The following is a 20,233-nucleotide window of genomic DNA, read 5'->3' on the forward strand; positions in this document are numbered from 1 at the left end:
AGAAATATTTCTATACATATAAGCACATTTGTATGTGTTCTCCCCCTCTGTTTTTACAGAACTTTTGTTGTCCCATTCATGTTCAGTACTTTTCTTTTCTTTCTTTTTTTCTTTTTTTTGCAGCTTGCTGGTTCAGGGATCTGAATCCGTGACCTTGGTGTTATAACGCTGCACTCTAACCAGCTGAGCTAACTAGCCAGCCTAGTACTTTGCTTTTCTCACTTTACAATAGGTGTTGGAAATTTTTCTATGTCAATTCACAAAGCATGTTTTTGTTCATTTGAAAGCTGCATAGTGTTTCACTTTATGGGTTTATATGTCTAACCAACTCCCAATATATGGGTATGTAGGTTGTTTCCAATATTTTTCCACTACAGTGCTGCAGTTAAGAATCTTATATATAATCATTTCACTAATGTGTGTGAGTATATCTGCAGATTAAATTCCTAGGAATGGAATTGCTGGGTTGAAGGATTCATGCATTTGTAATTTTGATAGGTAAGGCCAAATTGCTCTCCTTTAAGATAATATCAATTAATATACCCACCAGCAATGTGTATCTGTGCCTATTTCAATGTAGATCCTTTTGAGCAGAATTCTAAAGAAAAATAGGAGTTTGTCAGATTGTCAGGGAGAGGGAAAGATGTTCCAGACAGAAGGAAGAGCACTTTCAGAGGCACATGGGAGAGAAGGGTAGAGAGGCTGGAAGTCCTAGATCAAAGGTGCTAGCAGATTTGGTGTCAGGTGCAGCATCACTGTGCTTCAAAGATGGTGCCTCTTGCTGCATCCTCACAAGGTAGAAGTAGAGGGTAGCTCTCTGGGGTATCTCTCTTTTCTTTTTTCTTGGGAGGGGTCTCTTTAAGGGCACTAATTCCAGACCTAATCACTTCCAGAGTCCCCACCTCTTAATGCCATCACCTTAGGGATTAGATTTTGACACATGAATTTTGGAGGGACACAAACATTCAAACCATAGCAGCTGCCATACTGCTTTTATAGCTGCTTAACCATTTTACATTTTCACCAGCAATGTATGAGGGTTCCAGGTTCTCTACATTCTTGTCAGCACTTGTTATTTTCCATTTTTTGATTATCACATCTTATTGGGTATGAAATGTTACCAAATTATGTTTTTTTAAAGTTTTTAAAATTGTGATAAAATGTATATAAAATTTGCCTTATACCAATTTTAAATGTGCAGTCAGTGGCATTAATTACATTCACAACGATATACCAATATCATTAATATTTATATCCAAAACTTTTTCACACACATCCCCAAGATAGAAACTCTATACCCATTAAACCTCAACCCCTGGAAACCTCTAAACTACTTTCTGTCTCTATGAATTTGCTTATTCTATGAGTATATGTTTCATATAAATGGAAGTTTGTTCTGTGTGTCTGGCTTAATTTACTTCATGTAATGTTTTCAAGGTTCATCTATGTTGTAACGTGCATCATTACTTTTTTCTTTTATATGGCTGAATAACACTTCATTTTATGTATATACTATGTTTTTTTTATCCATTCATCTGTTGTTGGGTACGTGGGTGCTTTCCAGCCCTTTTGGCTATTGTGAATAATGCTGCAGTGAACATGAGAGTACAAGTATCTGTTTGAGTCTCTGTTTTCAATGCTTTGGGGTATATACCCAAGAGTGGAATTGCTTGCTCATATGGTAATTCTATATTTAACTTATCGAGAAACGGCCATATTGTTTTCATAACAACTCACCCATTTTACATCCCACTGGCAAAGCACAAAGATTCTTTTTCCACTATTCACCAACACTTGTTATTTTCCATTTTTTGATTCTGTCCATTCTAGTGGGTATGATGTGGCATCTCATTGTGGTTCTGATTTGCTTAATGACTAATGAAGTTGAATATATTTTCATGTGCTTGGGTTGTTTGTCTTTTGTTGTTGAATTGTTATAGTTCTTTATATATTCTGGGTAGCAAATTATTATCAGCTATACGATTTGCAAATATTTTCTCCCATTCTTTTTGCACAAAAGTTTTAATTTTCATGGAGTCTCACTTATTTAAGAAGCAAACCTTTATGTAATTTAATAATGAATCCGGACTGTTCTGCTGAATATGTACAGAAATAATATAATAGCTAAGTTGAATGCAAATTTGTGTGGGTTGAGTAACTTTGTTACCTTTTCTAAGCTTCATATTTCTGTGAAATAGGGTCCTGTTCACCTTTAAAGGATATTTTGGGATTTTTCCATAAAACATAAAACCTGAGAATGTGCTTACAAGACTGGCGATAAATTTTGCGAGCATGTTGTCTACTTAGTAATGACATCATTTGTCTTTTTAGATTTCACGATGTTGAAAATAGCCCATTCAAATACTCCTGTTAAGTAATTGAGTTATCATTTATTATTATAAAAATCAAAGCTCCCTTGGTAATCCTGTGGTTCTTCTAAGCTGCTGAATATAAAGACACATGACTAAGCAGCAAGAGATGCTTACTGCTTCTAGATGTCAGGCTGTGCTTGCCTTAATGGTGTAGAATGGAGATAAAGATGACTATGGAGATAGTAATTTTTAAACTGCTCCCAGAACCAGGGCTTGATTTATTCCAAATAGCCCAGTTTTCCATTCGAAGCTTCTGTGATGTACTGACAAGGCTCAACATAATACGTAAAAGACTTGCTCAGTTTGGAAACTTGCTCTTACTGCTGTGTTTCTGGCACTACCATTCACAGTAGCTCCTACTCTTGTAGCCCTGTTTTTGCTTTGAGGGTCAAGTGAGAAAATAGGTAAGATTTGATTTTTTACCTTTGAAAAGTCAAAGTATAAATTGAGTTGGGTAAGCATTTATGATTTTATAAGCTCATTTTTTAGATAAAATCAAAAACATAAAAGATTGGTCATTGGCTTTGTCCATGGCTGGGAGGTGTTAATGAGATAGAAGCCATATGCTTCACATTCACATGAGACAGATGATTGCCTTCTGTTCCACAAATTTTACTATTTTTTCCTGCCAATAGCCCCTCAAATTAATTGCGCAGAAGGGACCAGGCAAGAGAATATGGACAAATCAGCTCGCATCTATTTTCTTGGAAAAGTAACTCAAAGATATGCTCAAAGGATTGGATGCTTGTTTCATCCTTGCGTAAGCTGGAATGGTGTATTTCTAAGTGGCCAGGATATATCAGGTCTTATTAAAAGAGATATCCAAATACATGGTCTTGGATCTCAAAAAGTTTTAATAGTCTTAGAAAAGAACACATCCATATCTAAAAACATGTTATAACTTAAAAGCAAGGTATAACCAAGTGCAGATTAATAGGGTACAAACTGAATCTGTTTGGGACAGTGCTAGCTATATCTAATCAGATAAGTTTATTTCATATGGAAAATATATATCAATCTAAGAGATGAGGCATGTCAGTTAGTTGAAAATAACTGGATTCTGGTCTCTTCTAGATTATCAGAAAAGGATTTACTTAGCAATAAAATTTATTTCGGATAGTCTATATGTTTTCAGATGTTTTAACACTGAAAATAATGGAACTATTTTAATGGCATCAGCTTCTGATTGCTTTCATCTCCATCATGACTAGTATACCCATCATTGAGCAGCATCAGTATTCAAGGTTTAGTTATTGCTTAGCACTCAGTGAAAGCTTATGTCTCTTATGTCATAGCGAGGTGTCTGGCATAGTCCACTCTCTACATGCTTATTTATAAGAGCTATATAATAAAACATTACAACTGTGAGGATTTTGGTTGTCTCCCCCAGAGGTTTTGACTTCATAACATTGCCTTGGGTGAGATGGCAGCACTAATCCTCGTGTTTCAAAGATAGAAGGTTTGGCCCTGTGGGCTCTCAGTTAAGACAGGCAATTTCTCTTGTCTTGCCTGAAGAGCAACATACCTGTTTGTGAATTACAACCTTTCTGATAAGGTAAATATGTTTAGCAAACCCTTATTTTGTGGAAATTTTATAAGGCTTACTCCTGTAACGTCTATAGTGGAGAAAAGGACACTACCTTCTGATTTTAGCTCTTCTCCTGGTTGATTGCCTGCCATGATTCTATTTTAAACTGGGTGGCAAGTAAGTAAATACCTAGCTTTTTTCTGTGAATGAGCTGTCTGCAAAAGGTTTTTTGTACTATCTAATTATCTTAAAGTTTTACTGGAGTAACTATAGGAAAAAGAAAAAGAATGGATTTTTACTTAGTGCTGTTTTAATGCCAGTGTTTGTATAAAATGAAAGTGGCAATTTATTATTTCAGAAAATAGGTCTTGACACCCAAAAGATAGAAGCGAGTTATAAGGCTGCAAAAACTCTCTGGAACATTCTTTACATACAAACACTTTTGATACATACTAGTGTCCAGGATAGAGTTCCCAGCATATTTATCTACAACAGATCTTAAATATTGAAAACTAACAGAAGTTGTTGCATAAATTTTTCTGTAATTAGATAAAAACATTCTTATTGCTGGTCTGCAAACAGTTTATGAAAATAGTTGCTGCCTAAGATACTTTACAATTGACAAATGTTGAGGGATGAACTCCATTCTTCATTTTCTAAAATGTGATTGTATTATCCTAAAATCCAGCATTTTTTCTCACATACAGTCCTGGGTTGAGAGGTCCTCTGCCATCCTCACAAGCTGCTTCCATCTATGGGTTCAAGGAGCTGTTTGAGCTCTTGCCATCTCCCTGCCAGTAGGGGAAAGGAAGAGAGGGCACATCCCTCTCCTTTTAGGGGCACAAATATGAAATGGCATACATTACCTTTTGCTTATAGCCAGGCTTAATCATACGGCCAACCAAGCCACAGGGATGGCTGGGAAAGGTAATCTTTATAGGGATAACCATGAGCCCAGATGAAACTCAGGAAGGATTATTACTAAAGGGAGAGGCAGAGACTGGATGTTGCGGGTAGTAGTAGTCTCTGCCACAACAGTATCTCTGAACACATACATGAGTCTATGGGCACAGATTTAAAATGGGACTGGAAAGGACTGGCGAAGCTTTATAATACTATATGGTAGTCTCCTTTTCCTTTCTTCCTTTCTTACTGTCTGCAGAAAGATTCTGGCTAGATTTTTTTTTTTTTTTTTTACTTTAAAAAAAAAACAGGTTTATTAAGGTATAATTTATATACCATATAATCCACCTATTTGTACTATTCAATGATATTTAGTGAATTTACAGTTGTGGATTGTTTCAGTTCATTTTCTGCTGTTGATAACACAGAGTACCTGAAACTGGGTAATTTATGAAGAAAATGAAATTTATTTCTTACAGTTTTGGAGGCTGGGAAATCCAAGGTTCAGGGAGCACGTCTGGTGAGGGCCTTCTTAGTGGTGAGTCTCTACAGAGAACAGTGGTGGCCCAGGGTGTTACATGGCGAGGAGGGGGCTGAGAGCTTTTACGTGCTCACTTGTTCTCCTTATAAAGCCACCAGTCCACACCCATGATAACTTATAAAACCATTAAGCCATTACTCCATGAATGGATTAATCCATTCATGAGAGCACAGTCCACACAATCCAATCACCTCTTAAAGACCCCACCTTTCAACACTGCCACAGTGGGATTCAAGCTCCCGTATGAGTTTGGAGGGTATAGTCATTCAGACCCTGCAAAGCATGCATCCATCACCATCATATCCAGTTTTTGAACATTTCTATTCATCACATAAAGTTCCTTCATGCTCATTTTTAGTCAGTCCTCATCATACCCTCAGACCCAGTCACCCCTAAATGTAACTTCTGTCTCTATAGATTTGCCTTCTCTGGAAATTTCATGTAAATGAAATCATACAAGGTGTAGTCTTTTGTATCTGGCTTCTTTCACTTAGCATGACGATTTTTAGGATCCTCTCTGCTATAGTACATATCAGCAGTTAGTTCCTTTTTGTTGCATAATAGCATTCTATTGTATGTATATCTCACATTTTGTTTATCCATTTACCAGTTGATGGAGTCGTTTCTAGTTTTGGGCTACATGAATAATGCTCCTAAAAACATTCCCACACATGTTTTTGTGTGAATGTATGTTTTCATTTCTCTTGGGTAGATGCTTAGGAGTGAAATTGCTGAGTCGTATAGTAAGTTTATGTTTAACTTTTAAGAAACTGCCAAACTGTTTTCCAAAGTGACTGTAAGATTTTACATTTCCACCAGCAATGTATAGGGATTCCAATTTCTTCCTATCTTCAACAACACTTGATGATTGTTAGTCTTTTTCATTTCAGTCATCCTAGTGGGTGTGTAGTAGTATCACATTTGAGGTTTTTATTAATATTTTCTAATAATGTACATCTTTTCATGTACTTATTACCCATTTGTATATTTTCTTGTGTAAAATGTCTGTTGAAAGCTTTTGCCCATTTCCAAATTGGGTTATTTGTCTTCCTATTGAGTCATGACAGTTCTTTGTATATTCTACATGTAAGTTCTTTATCCAGGTACATGATATATAAATATTTTATCCCAGTCTGTGGCTTTCCTATTTGTTAATGGTGTCTTTTGAAGAGCAAACATTTTTAATTTACCAATTTTTTTTCTTTTTTGGGTTATGCTTTTGATGTTGTATCTAAGAAATCTTTGTGTAATCCAAGGTCACAAAGATTTTTTTCCTGTATTTTCTTCTAACGGTTTTATAGTTTTAGCTCTTATATTTAGGTCTGTGATCCATTCTGCATTAATTTTTTTGTATTTTGTGAGATAAGGGTCTATGTACAATTTTTACATAGGTATATCCATTGGTACCACTACCATTAGTTGAAAAGATTACCCTTTCCCTCATTGAATTTTCTTGGCATCTTTGTCAAAAATCAAATGACTATAAATGTAAGGTTTATTTCTGAACTTTCAGTCCTGTTCCATCCATCCATATATCTGTGCTTACCTGGCTAGATTTTTAAGACTTTCACAGTAATATTTCTGAGCTTACCTTCTTGCCTTGTCATCCAGTCCTGTCAATGGTGGGACCTGAAATGACCTCATAACACTTAAACATCACTGAAGAGAGTGATGCAGGAGCTGAACAAAGTTTTATATTTACAGGACAGATAAATAGAGGATAAGAAGCATGTCCAGAGAGCACAAAAGCAGAAACTGGGAAAAAAAGGTTTATTGTCACAAAAATGAAGTATTTGTTGTCTTAAAATACAGGTTAACAAAGAGACCTAAACAAACATTGGCTTAAACGAGATCTTCATTTTTCTCTTTCAGTATGTTTGAGTGTGCATAGTCCAAGTTTGATGGCTGCATTGAGGTCAGGAATTCAAATTCATCCTATTTTGTTATTCTGCCATCTTCAGCGATTGTTGTCCTAATCTTCATGGTCAAATATGCTCAACACCACATTTTTTAGGTCCACATTCCAGCTGGAAAGAAGAGGCAAAATGGGGAAAAGAGGCATGTCTCTTTTTCCTTTGAAGGAAGTTTTCTATATCAATTCCACTCATTTTATTGGTGAAAACTTGTCACTGGCCATACTAGATGCAAAGAAGACATGAAAGCATAATTTTTAGTGGAAGGCCATGTACCCAGCTAAAACTTACATTGCTAAAGAACAAGCAGTGTATCTTAGTAATCTTGAGCTGCCATAGCAAAATACCATAGACTGGGATGACTTAAACAATGGATATTTACTTCTCACAGTTCTGGAGGCTGGAAAGTCCAATATCATGGTACCAGCAGATTCAGTTCCTGGTGAGTGCCTCTTCCTGGCTTGCAGATGGCCTCCTTCTCATTGTGTTCTCACATGGCGGAGAGGGAGAGTTCTGGTTTCTGTTTTCTTACAATCACACTAATTACACTGTGGGGGCTCTACCCTCATGACCTCATCTAAATCTGATTACCTCCCAAAGGTTCTATCTCCAAACACTGCTGCATTAGTGGTTAGGGATTGGACATCTCAATTTGGGATTGGGGGGAACACAAATATTCAGTCCATATCAGGTAAAATGCATAGTTAGAGGCAATTAGCAGGATATGCCTACAATTATATTAGTATTATATAGAGTTATATTTATAAATCTGTATTGATAAATACATAGTTATATTTATGTATACAACAGAAGATGAACATTGAGCACTTACATTTGAGACACTGTTGTGGGGATTGCAAAGGTTGATCTCAGTGAGATTTCCAGAATTTAATAATTGGTGGTGGGGGTCACAATCATAGTGTTACATTTTGTTTCAAAACTGAGGATGCTATTTCTGTTTTTCAAACAAAATCACTACAGATCCAAGCTGCACCATTATGGTTTTTTAAGCTGCCTTGATTTAGTAATTCTTTACTTCAGGAAATATTTATTGAATGCCTGTCATGTGCCAGGGATATTAGGGTTAATTTTCTGTATCCAGAAATACAATTACATTTGGCCTTGAACAGAAAGCAGTCTTCTCATCCTGAAATATTGCAGTTTGAATAACAGTAAGAGGACTTTATAATTTAGAACTGTATTAAGAAGTAATTGTGTTATGGAAAGATCTCGGTACCGGAAGTGAAGAGACTTAAGTGCAGGCCCGATATTTGACACCGTGGGCTAGCCTCAGTTTCCTCAACTTTAACACGAGGGGGTTGATTATATACTTTCTACAGTCCCCTTTGTTTCTATGATTCTATAGTTCTAGTTATCTATAATGTATATATTATATATACTCTCTTTCTCTTTATATATATATGTTTTTCTTCTCTCTCTCTTTTTTTTTTGATGGCTGGCTGATAACAAGGATCTGAACCCTTGACCTTAGCGTTACAACACCATGCTTTAACTAACTGAGCTAACCAGCCAGTCCTATATGTGCTATATGTTATGTATTATCTATAATCTGTACATTTCTATGATTCTGTAGCTCCAGTTATCTATAATCTATTGTCGTAGAGTATTTTTTGCAAATCACGCTAAAACAGAATCATAAAACAATGGCAGTTATGCTCGCAGATCCTGTGGATCAAGAATTCAGACACAGCATAGTGGGTATGGCATATCTCTGCTCCATAATGTCTGGGGATTTACCTGGGAAGACACAAACAGCTGGAGGTGACTTGAAAGACTAGGGGCCGGAATCATCTGGAGGTTCATCACTCTTGCGGCAGGTACCTGGAGTGGGATGACTCAAAGACTATTAATTGAAACACCTACTTTCACTTTTCCATATGACTTGGGCTTCCTCACAGCATGGTGACCTGAGTGTCTTAGATGACAGCTGAAGGTTTTAGAAGCTAGTGTTCTCCAGGAACAAGTTTTTATCTGATGAGATAATTGAAAAGATTTTAGGGGAATAAAAAAAGTTAAGAATTATTTTTAAAACCAAATTCATAAAAAGTATCAAGTAGAGTTATAAAAGTTTGGTACAGATTACAAGGACCCTAAAACTGGCATTTGTTGAGTATATACTATATGCAAGGTGCTGTACCATAAGCACTTTTGTGAATTATCTCATTTATTCTTTATAGCAATCTTATGCAAAAACCAAGGCTTAGAGAAGTTGAGCAACTTGCCCAGGTTAATGCTGTTAAGTGGATGAACTGTGACTCAAAACAGATTTAACTCCAAAGTTTGTGGCTTAACAACTGTTATGGGCTGAATTGTGCCCCCCACCCCCATTCATATGTTAAAATTTTAACCTTCAGTACCTCAGAATGTGACTGTATTTGGAGATAGGGTCTTTTTTTTGGCAGCTGGCCAGTACAGGGATACGAAGTTGTGACTTGGTGTTACAAGGCTATGCTCTAACCAACCGAGCTAACTGGCCAGCCCTGAGATAGGGTCTTGAAAGAAGCATTAAAGTTAAATAAGTCCATAGGGGTGGGCCCTAATCCAATATGACTAGTGTCCTTATAAGAAGAGGAAATTTGGACACAGACACACTCAGAAGAAAGATCATGTGAAGACACAGGGAGAATATGGCCATCTATGACCTAAGAAATAGGCCTTACAAGAAACAACCCTGCCAGCACTTTCATTTTGGACTTCTAGCCTCCAGAACTGTGAGGAAGTAAGTTTCTCTAAAGCCAACCAACCTGTGGACTTTATTATGGCAGCCCTAGCAAACTAACACAATCACTAATAACACTTTACTAATGTGTGCGTGTGTGTGTTTTAATCAGCCTATTTTAGTGCTGTCCTTCAAATTGTCCTCTCCTTTACAAAAATATTGTCAACAGATTCATGTGTTTTTTATGGCTCTAAAAATCTTTCTTACCATTATCACATGCTGAAGCATGTAACAAAGGTGTACAGTTCTTCAGGGTAAAAATACCTCCTCTCAGGCATACTCTTTTTTTTTGGTCGCAGCTGGCCAGTGGGCATACTCTTTCCTGCAGAATAAAATTAGAGTTCTTCCCTCTTTTGAGATGTAAGCATTAATTAGTAGCCCTTAAGGAGATTAGTTTCTGCAAAGGTCAAGATTTAATTAAGATTGTTTCAAAGTAATTCAGAAATCAACATGAAAGTCTCTGGTTTTCTACAGCTAGTTTTCTACAGCTACTGAGAACTGTTCAAATATGCTAAAAATTAAACTTCATCACAACATAGCATTTACTCCCTGAACCATATATTTATTACTTCATTATAGTGTGTCATGTATGATTTTTTTTTTTTTTGTCTTATTTGTACATATAAATCTTGCCTCCCAATGAGCTTCCTAAGGATGCATCTTTTTGAATACTTTCTGGTTAGTAAAATGTAATGAATGTGTTTGCAGGTAGATACTAAATGCATATTAAACTGAATCTTGATTTTCAAATTTACATAATTTGGGTATATTTTTCCTATAAACCCCACTATTGAAACAACATTGAAATCAATATGAGGAGTGCCATTTTGATGCATTCACTCTGTTTTTCAATTTTTTTAAAAAATGTAATTTCCACTTTATTTTTCTCCAGAGGACAGCTTTCCTTCAATCCTTAAGGACTCAGCTCCTTACATGGGCTTGGCAGTGGTCGTGGGGCAGCACCTGTAAGTCTAAACCAGGATGGGGTGTTTGGTCCTTCTGGGCTTCACAAGAACAGTTCCTGACCCCCTTGCTGTTCATGGCACAACTTACACAGTAATGCAGTTTCGCATATGTAGGCATCGAAGACACTTGCATCAGAAATATCCCTGACTGCTGCGGCCTCTGCTATGCTTTGAACGATGAATTTCTTAATGGCTTTTTCCTTGGGCATGCATCAGGTGCAGTTCATGCAGCAAATAGGCTGCACATGACCGCAGCCCTTTTTGGCATGACCAACGTTCCTTCTTTTCTTTGTCATCTTCAAAGCAAGGACCCGAGGGCTGCCCTTCAATTTCTAAAACTATTTCTTTTCCCGACATATTCTTCAGACAGTGGCTTTCTTTCTCAGCACCGTTTTCTCAGCATGAAGTTTAAGAAAATGACTTACTCGGGTATTGGAAGAGAAATGGTTCTGAATAAGGACCCAGAATTTGATCATTTTGTAAGATATTCTTCTTCTTCTCTAGCTGAAGGAACAAATTATTTCTAAAACTGAAACTCATACATATTATTCACATCTCAAATGCACTAAAACTTTTCATTTCCTGATAAATTCAATGTAGTGGTTTAAAGTGTGGGCTCTGCCTGGGTTCAAATCTCTTCTGTGCTACTTACCACCTGTGTAACTTTAGGCAAATCAACTTAACCATGTTGTACTTCAGTTTCCTGTTTTGTAAAATGTGACCAATTATAGAGTATAACTATAGCATTGTAAGAATTAAGTAAGGTAAAGCATGTTATATGCTTATAACAGCACATGGCACATAGGAAAGTCTCAGTGAGTGCTAGCCATTTATTATCATTACAGTTACCTATTGGGTATTTACATTTTGGAAAAAAACAAAATCAACCTTTTAGGGCCAATGATTTGGATAAAGCATAGTATTCAGTGAATATTTGTTGGGAAATAGGTAAAGATATATAAAGCATATGCAGAGGTTTTACTGAATAGATTACTATTTTTAAAAAACAATGACAGGTTTTAGAGAGTTGGTTTATTTTAAGTATATGGTACCTTTTCACAATTTTCATAGTGCTGAACTCTGTTTGATTCAAAGTCCAGAATCTTATCAGTGAAAAGGAGCTCAAAGCCTTACCCTTAGTGCCATGTCTGGATAAGTGATACATAGTGAAATTATATAATAATGCTAATCATTTTAGTGTATTCTACACAAAGATTTGGGAGTCTGTTGCTTAGTTGTCATTTCTAAGTTTTAATCACGAAAGTATTTAGTCGAAATTTACATTGCTGAATGGTTTCATTAGGAGATACAAACATGACTAAGTTATTCCACCTGGGTCAGAGGTACCTAAGTCTTGTAGGGATTTACTTTCAATCTACAGGACAGTTCAGAAAGTTTAATAAGAAAGGTACAAAGTACTATGGAAATCTGAAAAAAAGGGAAGGAGAATCTCTTATTGCAGAATCAGGAGAGAAGGCTTTCTGAAAGAAGTAACATTTATGGGGAGCTCTAAAGGATGGCTTTTCTTCCTAGTTCCCAGAACATTTAGAGTAGTTGGATTCTGTTCAGATGCATTTCTCTACTTCCCACCTTGCCTTACTTCTTTTCTCCAGGCTCAGAAAAAAAGATCTGTCCTCCTGCTATTCAACACTAATCCCTTCAAACTTGCTGTCATCTGATTCCTTCCCATCCCTCCCCAAAGCCTTGTACCAAAGGGTAATCTCAATTGTCATGAGGGTTTCAACTTCTTTTATAATGGCTCTTTCCTTAAACCTGGAAAATGTAATCTCTCTCATGTTAAGAAAAACCAGTCACTATTATAGACTCTGGGAATATCATAGTAATGAATAAAAGAGGCAAAATTCCCTGCCCTCATAGAACTTACATTTAAGTGGAGACAAGCAATAAACACAATATCTAAGTAAAAATATATGGCATATTAGAAATTGTATTAGTTTGTCTCTGTTGCTTATAACAAAATACCTGAAACTGGGTCATTTATAAAGAAATAAAATTTATTGCTTACAGTTTTAGAGGTTGGGAAGTCCAAGGTCCAACGAATCCTTCTGGTGAGGGCCTTAGTTGTGACTCTTCACAGTGATGCAGGGTATTATATGGAGAATGACCAAGAGAGACCTAAGCTTCTCAGTTGCTCTCCTTTTAAAGTCATCGGAACCACACCCATTACTCCATGAATGGATCAATCCATTCATGAGGACATAGTCCTCACAATCCAATCACCTCTTTAAGGCCCCACTTTTCAATTACCATAATAGGATTTCCCACCCTCAACACTATTTCAGTGGGAATTAAGTTTCAGTGAGTTTGGGGGGCATTCAGTCCTCAGCAGTAGATGATAGGTAATATGGAAAATAGAACTAGTACAGGAGAATCAGTAGTGCTTGGGAGGGTGCAATGTTAAATAGGGTGTGGTAAGTGCAGATTTCATTAAAAAGGCGCATTTGAGCAAAGACTTGACTGAGGCAAGGGAGTGATCCACATGGCTTTATAGAGGAAAGAATGTTCAAGGGAGAGGAGACAGCCAGTGAAAAAAGCCTGAGGCAGGTGCATGCCTGGTATGCTTGAGAAACAGTAAGGAGGCTGGAGGCATGGTAAGCTGAAGGGAGAGTGGAGGAGACCAGGCAGAGAACAATGTGGGCAAAGAGAGGCAGATGGAGTAGTCTTGTAGGCCAGGGAAAGGCATTTGGTCTCTAATTGCATTATGATTTGTGCTTTTGGTCTCTTATTCTAGATTTCTTCCTTACCCAGGGATCATAGATGATGATGATGATGATGATGATGATGATGATGATGAAGAAAAAAAGGATAATTGTTAATGTTTATTAAGTACTTACTGTGTTCCAGGCACTTTTTAAAAACTGAGTTTACGGATGTTCATAAAGATGGTAAAGTTCTATATGTAAAATGTTTTGAATATTTGTTTTTCTTATTTAGGTAATCAGTTTACTTGTGCAAATTATTTTTTATTATAATGTGAGATAGAGAACCTAATTTGTTTTCTCATTTTGATAGCAAGTTGTCTGACAACCATTTACTAAATAATTCATCCTTTCTCCACTGATTTATCATAACGTCACCTTAGTTTTCTCTCTGGGCTCTTTAATTCTGTTCTGTTGGTCTATTCATGACACATTCCAATTAGTAAAACTTTTTATAAATCTTTGCTATCCATAGGGCAAATGCCCTTTCCTTTATTTTTGTTTAAAATTTGTCTGGCTGTTCTTGGTCATTTGTTTTTCACTGTGAATTTTTTTGATCAGTTTATTAATGCTCATATAAAAAAAATCCTCTGAAATATTCAATGGAAGTGTTGAATTTATAAATTAGTTTTAGAAGAATTGATACCATAATGTTGATATCAATATCATAGTGTTCTCATCCATTCTATTTAGGTCATATTTTATGTTAAAAGAATTTGAAATTTTTTCCTCATAGCCGTTTTATTATTAGATTTATTTCCAGAGACCATATAATTTTTGTGGCAAGAATGAATGGGCTCTGTTTTTATTTACATTTTTAATTTTTAATTTTTTTATTTTTTAGGACACAATATTTGCTTTCAATATTTCTTTGGGGGAGGGGACACCACATTTCTACTCAATTAAGAGAAGCAGTTTTACAGTACAGTGGTCTTGGTCTTTTATTTATTTTTTTTAACCCATTATGCCATGAATTCATAAGAAGTAAGTTCTAACAGCTCAGGCTCCTTGCCACTGGTGCTCACAAAGTGAGCTGCTCTGGGTGGAGCAGGCTGGCACTTCAGTTGAACCCAAGTTCCTTTCTCTTTTGCTTCCTTCTTTTTCTGATCGTTTTCCTTCACGTGTTTCAGGAAACTGTCTCAGCTCTTAGAGTGCTTAATATGCTCAGTAAACAAATTAATTCTCTGGGCAAGAACATTGCGCTTATCTTGTTTACAACAGTGCCAACAGCATGCTGGGTAACACTGTACATGCTTCCAGTTTCACCATGGTATTTCCTTTTTGAACAGCACCCATTCCCTTGATGTCTACAATATCTCCTTTCTTGTAGATTCGTGTGTATATGGCCAAAGGAACAACTCCATGTTTTCTGAAAGGCCTAGAGAACATATATTGAGTGCGTCTCCTCTCTCCCTTTGTGTTCGTCCTTTTGGCGAATTACTGGAAGATGGTGGTTCTGGCTGCAAGGAAGCTATTTATATTTTTTAATTGGTTATTATTAATGTATAGTGCATTGACTTCGTGAATTGATCTTTCACATAACAAACCTGTTAAAGTCTCTAAATAGTTTTATTCTTTTATCAACAGATTATTTTAGGTTTTTCTAATTAAATGATTATAATCATGTGTAAATAATGACATTTTTTTGCCTTTTCTAATTTCTAAACCTTATATTTACTACTGTCATCTTATTGCAGCAGCAAGAACTCATTCACAGTTAAAAGAGGCTTGATAATAAGCATCCTTATCTTGTTCCTTGCTTTAAGGGGAATATTTCTGATGTTTCATTACTAAATACTATGTTTGCCCTAGGTTTTAAATTGATGGCTTTTGTGGGGTTAAAAACAGTCCTTTCTATTACTAATTCACTTTATTTTTGCATCTGTTGAGGTGATTTTATGATTTTTCTCTTTTAATCTAATATGTGAATTGTAATATTTCTTCTTTTTAAATAATATTTTATTTTATTTATTTATTTTATTTTATTTTTATTTATTTATTTTTTTCTGGCCAGTAAGGGGATTGCAACCCTTGGCACGGTGTGGTCAGCACCATGCTCAGCCGGTGAGTGCACTGGCCATCCCCATATAGGATCCAAACCCGCGGCCTCGGCACTACCAGCGCCGCACTCTCCCGAGTGAGCCACGGGGCCGGCCCTTAAATAATATTTTAAATAATTTGTAAAATAATGTGGTTCAAAATCCAAAATGTAGAACTGAACTTATCCTCTAAACCTGCCCTTCCTCCTCACTTCCCTGTTTCAAAGAATGGTACCATTAGGCATTCAGTCAAAAAAGCTTAGGAGCTGGTCTAGACATTGCCTACATCTGTTCAGTGACTGGGTCCTGTCATTCTTAACATTTGACCTTGCCTCTCTATTCTTTCCTGGTTGCCTAATCACTTTCCATATTCCTGCCAGAGCATGAAATTCCTCTGCTTATAATCCTTCAGTGACTTCCTAATTCATTGTGTCTAGAAGTCTGAACTCCTTACTATGTCTGATAAGGACCTGCAGGTTCTGGCCCATCTCCAACCTTTTGGGCCCTTCTGGTTGCATGCACCTCCTACTGATTCCTTTGTGAATCAGTCATTCCTTGGGCCTCTTTTAGTGTGCCTCCCTTTGTCCTGCTGTCCAGCACTTACTCATTTTTTCCAGTTCCAAGCCTTAGCTACCTCTATAATACATGCTCTGATTCCCAGATAGAGTAGACCATTCAGTGTTTGTATCCCCATTTTGCCCTACACAGCCCTTAGTTAATCTTTTGGCAATATATGGTCTTTACTCATTTATGTATTTATTCTCTCCTACTAGACTAAGTATCTTGAAGGTAGTGACCAGTTATTTTATTAGTCATTGTATCCCCAACATAGTGAAGGTATTTGGTACACATGTGAGGGATAGATGGATGAACAAAAGAACAAGCAGACAGGTAATGACTGAGACAGAAGAGAAACAGATTATTCCAGAAGAAAAATAATAGAAACAGAAAGCCTATAAAGATTTAGTTGACTTAATTTCACTATCTACCTTGAGTCTTGGGTGGAGCCTCAGAGAACTCCAGAAATGCTTCTGATTGTCTAATGATTGACTGAAATAGATTATTTGACCTGCAATATTTTGTGAATTTGTTGCCTTTTTTTTTTTCTTTCTCACTTTATACAGAAGCTTTTTCTTTTTCTTTTTCTTTTTCTTTTTTTTTTATAAACCCTAGGCCAGAGGTCTGAGATGTGTTTTATCCAGCCTATACAGAAGCTTTTTCTATTTCCCGTACTTTCTTTGGGGATTTTATTTCTTTTAAATTCATTCATGTATTCAGTCAGTAAATATTTAATGAGTACCTGCTGCTTAGTGCCAGCACTGAGAGCCAGTTAGAGCCTGTCCCACCCTTCAGGATCTCTCTGGGGGACAGACTTGTAAACAAACAATTATAGCAGTGCTTTTTTGTATCTATCCTCATTTTCTTGTCATTTTTTCCACTATGACCCCCACGTTGTAAAGGAAGTCTGTTGCTTACTGGGGTTTTAACCGTTTTGTTTGGTAAACAAGAGAGTAACTGGAAGTGACTGAGGATGGGATGTTGGAAAGTAATAGTCCGAGACGCCACTCTCCTATTTTACTTATTCCTAGTTCCCAACTGTCAGTACTGAAGGATTCTGTTCCTCAGACTGAGAGGACATTTGACTGGGTTTTTGTGTTTAGGTTAGATTAGATAGAAATTTAGGAAGTATGTAATCCCTATTTATGAGCTTGTTCTTAATGAAATTAAATGAACTTGTTTTTGTCATTGGTGAGTGATGATTTAGTTGGTACTTGTTTTCTTTATTTTCCATGTTGAGAAGGAGATAAGGAAAAACTGTGTCTCAAAGAACCATGATCCACAAATTGAAATATAATGGAATCCATTTATAAAGAAATCATTTACAACGTGGGTTCAGGAAATAGGATCATCTTTCTATATAAGAATTTATGTCTACCTTTTTTTTTTTTTTTTTGGTTTTGGCAGCTGGCCATTAAGGGGATCCAAACCCTTGACCTTGGTGTTATCAGCACTATGTCTAACTATGTGTAAATGTGATTTGACCCATAGTATATCTGAATATGGATAAAAATTGGTTGTATTATATTTGATATTTAACTGCAGCCATTCAATATCTCTGATTATAATATTAGGTGTTTGAGAGCATCAAAGATAGAGTTAAGATTTCTAAACTAATGTTTCAACTTAAGTCCAGACCAAAATTTATTGTGTCAGCCATAATTGTACCCAAAGGCCTTATTATTGGGTGTATTACAAACCTGTTTATAAATTGTCACAAACACACAAAAGTAGAGAGGAGTACCATGAACATCCACGTACCCACGATCCAGCTTCAGCAACCTTCAGCCTCCCACTTTTCTTGTTTTATCAACTTTTTTGCAGGAGTATTAAGTAAAAACTTCAGATATATCATTTCACTCATAAATCCTTAAGTATATCTTAACAGATAAGGACTTTAAAATCATAACCATAATATTGATACCACACCCACTAAAATTAACAATAATATAATAGTGGAAGTATTTTGAAATTTAAATGAATACGAAACAACTAGAGTCCAAGTAAAGGAATTTATTGTTTCATTTTACCAAGTGGCGAATAGTTTGGTTTTTTACCCCCAAGTTTATGGGGATTCTTTTTGTTTGTTTTGATTTTAACCAGAAACATTTAAAAATCATCTCATCATTGTCCCCTCTTTTAAAACAGTGACAAAGTAAGCAGTGTGGGTGCATAATTTCGTTTATTCTCAGGGTACTTCACCGTATACTTGTACTTCCTCTGGGCCAGACTCTGTGTGGTGGGAATGAATATCTGTGTCCAGCAAAACTTTGTATTTTCTTGTATGGTGAATATTTCCCATTTCGTTTAAAAAGGAAAGCTGATGGGATGTCTTTTGCATTGTATTCTAAGAATAAAATTCAGAATCCCTGCTGCTAATGGTGAGATTGATATTCTAATATTCTAGTTGTAAGCCTGGCACTGAATGCTTTGAATAAGGAAAGTTGTTCCTTATGACTTGTAACTGATCCTCTTATAGGATTTTCTTTGTGAGGCTTTTCAAGCTTAATAGAAGCCAGTACTCTTGAGCCAAATCAAAGCTTGCTTCAGCCCTGGCAAGACATGTTTTTTTAAAAAAGAGATTAGGGAAAAGACAGTTATTGTCATGTCTTTCACTAGGCTGTGCTAAACCAAAATTAGTCATCTCAGCCAATTGGAGTATTTATAAAGGGAGGAGGAAAGGCAGGGCATTATTGTATCTGTATCACATATGTAGGTCTCTTCTTTGTTTAATGATGTTGAAGATTGTGATTAATTGGTAAACTGTAGCCATCTCAAGTTGAGTTATAAAATAAACTGATGTTACTTTAGATCTACATTTACCACTTACCATTAGTTTCCTAGGCACCACAGGAAACAGAAAGATGACTTCTATTTTATACCAGAAGGTTTCATTAATATTTAACTTAAAAAACATTTAAATATATTGCTTTTCATTACTTCCTGGTTAAGCTTGCAATCAACTGGCAGAAATAACGTGTGAAAAATTGTATATGCTGGCCTCTCTGGTTAAAAACATTGCCTACCTCCCTCCCATTTTGTATCTAGGTGTATATTTTCAAGACTTGCCTTCTTACCATTAAAGTAAGATTTAAATTATAAAACAGCTTTCCTTAGACAGATTGGTTTTTTTTTTTGGTATGTGGTAACTTACTTGTCCAATGAAGTTCTGAGCTATCCCTGCTCAAAATCTACTAGTGCACTCTGAATAATAGATAAGCAGTTAGATAGTAAACAGAGTAAAATTGGTAGACTAGCAAGGATGCAGAGAAATCATCTAGTACTTTTCCTTCTTCATGTAAGATGATATCAGAACCACTCCAGAAAGTCAATCCTTTTCTTTCAAGTTTTCAAAGAGGGATATTTATTCACTTATTTAACAGAATTTTTTAAAGAAGAATTCTGAACTAGGTCTTGCTCTGTTCAACTCTCTCTTTAGCTACCTCAGTCTAAAGTTTCTCAGTCTTTGACTTTCATAACATTGATACGTTTGAAGATTACAAACTAGTTATCTAGTAGAATGTCTTTCAATTTGAGTTTGTTTGATGGTTCCTCATTATTAGATTTAGGGTATGGGTCTAGGGCCAGAATATCATAGAAGCAATGCTGTGTTTTTCCTGTCACATTCATTCTATCAGACGGAACATAATTTTAATTTGTCCTGTTACTAGTGATCATTTGACTACAGTGGCTCCTGAAAGGTTCTTCATGTAAATTTGCTCTTTTCCCCTTTATGACTAACAAGAATTTTGTGTGGAAGTACTTTGAAATTATGTAGATATTCCATTTGTAATCAAACTTTTAATTTATTTAGTTTATATGTATATAGACTCATGATTTCCTATTTTATGCAGAGTTATATCTTTTACTATCATAATTTATTTTAATATTGAAAATATCTCTCATTTGGCCACTGAGAGCTCCTTCAATATAGCTTTTGTGTTCTTTTGACAT

The 20,233-nt window shown here is 36.0% G+C and overlaps 1 protein-coding gene and 2 pseudogenes across 11 annotated transcripts in view; 1 reads left to right on the plus strand and 2 right to left on the minus strand.

Annotated features, from left to right (window-relative positions):
* RABGAP1L (RAB GTPase activating protein 1 like) overlaps positions 1 to 20,233 on the plus strand; it is a 646,375-nt gene that overhangs the window by 574,809 nt on the left and 51,333 nt on the right. The window lies entirely within an intron of this gene.
* On the minus strand, positions 10,911 to 11,258 carry LOC134383292 (small ribosomal subunit protein eS26-like; annotated as a pseudogene).
* LOC134383295 (large ribosomal subunit protein eL21-like) lies at positions 14,645 to 15,119 on the minus strand (annotated as a pseudogene).

Source organism: Cynocephalus volans, chromosome 8, assembly GCF_027409185.1.
Source record: "Cynocephalus volans isolate mCynVol1 chromosome 8, mCynVol1.pri, whole genome shotgun sequence".
Lineage (NCBI taxonomy): Eukaryota > Metazoa > Chordata > Mammalia > Dermoptera > Cynocephalidae > Cynocephalus > Cynocephalus volans.